The sequence below is a fragment of the Lactuca saligna genome, chromosome 9 (genome assembly GCF_052625555.1).
Source record: "Lactuca saligna cultivar CGN05327 chromosome 9, ASM5262555v1, whole genome shotgun sequence".
Classification (NCBI taxonomy): Eukaryota; Viridiplantae; Streptophyta; class Magnoliopsida; order Asterales; family Asteraceae; genus Lactuca; species Lactuca saligna.
The window spans coordinates 82,095,805-82,100,228 of record NC_136425.1 but is presented as its reverse complement, the minus strand read 5'-3'; positions in this window follow the sequence as shown (position 1 = coordinate 82,100,228).

The window sequence follows — 4,424 nt, the reverse complement described above, 5'->3', positions numbered from 1 at the left end:
AGTAGCTAGCGAGAAGTAGAAATTGACGAATTTTTGTAGGCGTTTTTGGTGCTGACCAGTTCTCAATAACCTTAATTTTGGAAGGTTCCACGTGGATTCCTTCTTCACTAACCACATGTCCTAAAAATTCGACTCTTTGGATCCAAAATTCACATTTAGAGAACTTCGCATAGAGCTTCTCTGATCGTAATGTTCCTAGGACTTGTCGCAGATGATCGCTATGTTCCTCCTTACTTTGAGAGTAGATCAATATGTCGTCAATAAAGACGATGACGAACTGATCCAAGTAAGGACGACATACCCTATTCATTAAGTCCATGAATATTGCGGGCGCATTAGTCAATCCGAATGGCATCACAACGAAATTGTAGTGTCCGTAACGAGTTCGGCAGGCTGTCTTCGGAACATCCTCCTCTAGCACTCGTAACTGGTGATATCCGGATCTTAGATTAATCTTGGAAAAGTAACTCGCCCCTTGCAGTTGGTCGAACAAATCGTCTATGCGAGGCAGAGGGTAACGATTTTTTACCGTAAGTTTGTTGAGTTCTCTGTAGTTGATGCACATACCGAACAATCCGTCCTTCTTATTAACGAACAAGACCGGTGCTCCCCATGGTGATAAACTAGGTCTGATGAAGCCCTTGTTGAACAATTCGTTAAGTTGATCAGATAGTTCTTGCATCTCAACTGGTGCTAATCGGTAGGGCGATTTTGCTACTGGGGTAGCTCCTGGGACTAAGTCGATTTTGAACTCGACTTGTCGTTGCGGAGGTAATCCTGGTAGTTCCTCTGGAAAGACGTTGGGAAAGTCGCTCACTACTAGGATAATCTTTAGTTCTTTCGTTTCTAGGCTCGTATCGACAACGTGAGCAAGGAATGCACAATATTCCTTACATAAGTACTTATGTGCTCGAATACTTGAGATGATACGAAGGCTCGTGTTGGGTTTGTCGCCATAAATAATAAGAGTTTCGTTAGACAGAAGGTTAAGGTGAACAGCTTTCTCATAGCACATAATGTCGGCGCGATGAAGACTTAACCAATCCATGCCTATTATGACGTTGAAACTTTTAATTGAGACTGGCATGAGGTTGATTGTTAAGGTATGGTTATCTAAAGTTAGGGTACATCCTATGTATATACTGCTAGTGCTCTCAGTTTTCCCCTTAGCCATTTCTACAGTGAATGGTTCCTTAAGTGTGTGTGGTTGTTGTTTAAGTAGACGAGCAAATTTATGATTTACGAAACTTCTCTCCGCACCACTATCAAATAATATACATGCATAAGAGTTATCGAGGAGAAACGTACCAGTGACCACTGTAGGGTTGACAACCGCTTCCTCGTGACCTATAGTCAATACTTTTCCCACTCCTCCGGCATTCCCTGCTTTCGGGCAGTTCCTTTTGTAGTGGCCCACCTCGCCACAACCGTAGCAAGCCTGGCCCACACCAGCGTCGGGGACTTAGGTGATCGGCCTTGCCGGAGACTTGCAGAAACGGACAGTATGTCCTTTCTTGTTGCAGTTAGAGCACTGCATTTGCCAGCATGGACCATTGTGGTGGAAGTTACATTTGTTGCACTTAGGCAAGCTTCCAGCATACTGCTTTACCGGAGCAGCGGCGGCAGGTGCTATCGCAGCATGAACTGCCACGACCTTCTTCTTTTTAGCAGCTTTCTGCTTCTTCTTGTCATCCCAGAATTTTCGCTTATTGTCAGCGGATTTGGAGGGTTCTGAGATGGCTAGGGTTGTTATTGTTGATGGGGTACATACCCCATGGTCAATGAGCCATTGTGCCAATCGCTTGGCACTATCGAAGGTAGCGGGGTTTGAAGATAAGACATTCCCCTGAAATAGAGGCACCAACCCCCATATATAGCTCTCTATTTTCTTTCCCTCTGTGGGAACCGTGTTGGGACATAGAGCCACCAGCTCGCTGAATCTGGCGGTATAGGAGACTATGTCGGAGCCCTTCATGGTTAGGCTCCATAGTTCCTGTTCCAATTTCTGGATTTCGCCCCGCGGGCAGTATTCCTCAATCATGAGGTCTTTCAAGGTTTCCCAGCCCATATCATTTGCCACTATGAGAGTTAGTGACTTGACATGGCTATTCCACCATGTCAGGGATTTTTCCTCAAAGGTGCAAGCAGCAAACTTAACCTTGCTCCCTATTGGGCAGGAGCAGATCTTGAAGATCGACTCTGTCTTTTTGAACCATTGCGAGAGGGCAATGACTCCAAAAGTCCCTTTAAAGGACTTTGGCTTGCAGTTGGTGAAGTCCTTGTAGAAGCACTCTCTCGAGTGCACAAGGATTTCACCTTGTGTAGAATTAACAGGTGTTCCACCTCCGCTGGCACCCGTAGAGTGATATTGAGCCATGGCTGTTGCCACAGCCGCAACTACTATAGCATTCAGGGCTGCCGTATCGATTAGTGGAGGAGGTGGTGGTGGTGTTTGATTTGCCTGCCTGCCTTTGGTAGGACACTTGCGAGGTGCCATCTTTTACTAAAAGTTTAAAGAGATGATGATGATAGTAAGAATCAATTGTAAAGTATGATGATAGTGATCCACGGATTAATTCACCATAGTCCAAACATTAGAATCAGTGTATGATTTGAATAGAGACACAACAATAGAGTTTAAAAACACAAGGGTATAGACTTTCCAATAGATTAGAAATTGCCAACATTACTGGTATTACTGATGTAAACGAGTTCGGGAAAAATAACCTAACAGTAGGTCTTACATCAAACCATATGAGGGAAAATGTTGACAGCTTAGAAGACTACATAGTGTACTGAAAGACGAGAATATTTTACAGACAATTGCTTCATAGAGCATAGATAATAGGGCTATTCCTTAAATCAAAAGAAAATATGAGATAGACATCTTCTAATGGCGCCGGCGGGTACCCCTCGAGCGAACCCTAAGGTTTGCCAGTTGACACTCCATGTCGAGAAGGTGTCATTCATAAACTCTCTGGCGAACCCGGAGTTCTATGACTTTAGACCGAGTCTATGCTAGTGCTTGTAGTAGGGCCTCATGGTCTGTCACAGACCTCTTCTGATCATTTTCAAGGTGAATGGTGCGAATAGTATGCATTCATGCATTTGCATCAACCTCCGTGATGCGATGAAGAGTTGTCCTGCCCTGGATTTCGTTTTGGGCAACTCTATGGACCAGGATTGGCAGACTCTGTCTGCTGAGCCTCCTTCACTCAGGTCACAAAAGCTTTAGTCTCCATTGAATAGCATGGGCTGATTTTGCTTTTCGCTCCATGTTTCCAAGTATTCCACCCATGCAAGTGTCGGGCCTTGAAAAGTCGGATGAGGGTTAGGATTTAGGACAGGAGCCACAGGGGGTTGGTTATTGACTTCTCGCTCGAAGTCAGAACCATCAGAAAAGCTTTCAGCTTGGTGATCATCCAAAGGGATTGGATGATCATCTTCTGGCTCGTATTCAATCCATCCAACATTGCCTTCGTTCGGGAAGTATGGGTTATCGTGGGGATGGAATCCAGCCATGATATCTAAGCGAGAAAAGAGGTATAAGAATCTAATAGAAATAGACGTACTACTTAAGATAATTATAAGACGATCCTTACCAGTTACTTCAATACTTGCGTAGTGCATACCAGTTATATGAAATCAAAATAGGATAGTCCTTCGAATAAGTAATCCTAACTCCAAATCCACAACCAAACAAGGAACAGGAAGTAAAGCAAAGACCACAAATTCTAAGTCTATGACACATTAATCTCATATAACCTTAGTGTATCCACTTAGCAACTATTGCCCTACTAGTAAAGACCTTTTTAGTTCTCAGATAAGTAATTATAGTAACACAAAAAACTCCCATAGTATTTTAAGTTCATGTTTTGTTCTAATGTTATCATTGTAGTAGTGTTGGTAAGTTTTTAGACTTGTTGCCATATCACAACCGTTCTTGGGCATATGCTAATCACTTCTCGAACCAACATAGTTGATCAGGCTATGTCACTCCCAGAACTGACCATACATCCCCAAGCCTACTTGTGACATTCAAGAATCATAATACTTTTGTTTTGTCCTAGTGACACTGATTTTAGTATGAATGCATGTATGTATACTTAGTTAAATATTTTACTATTTAAAAGTATAAACTCTTGGTCAAAGTATTTTAATCCAGTTGTGTTTATAGTTTGTATATCTTGTATGGGTTGATATACTCAATTCACTAAAAACAATGCTCTGATACCAATCTATCACACCCCAAAACCGGAACGGAGGAAACGTTCGAGGGTGGAGGACGTCATGTACATTATCACAACACAGAATAATAGTAAACAAGTAAACAACATCATCCATTGCATTAATAATGTATTTTAATACAAGTGTGTTCTGTATAGTTTATATGACACCAAAAATGTAAATCAAAATATAAGATG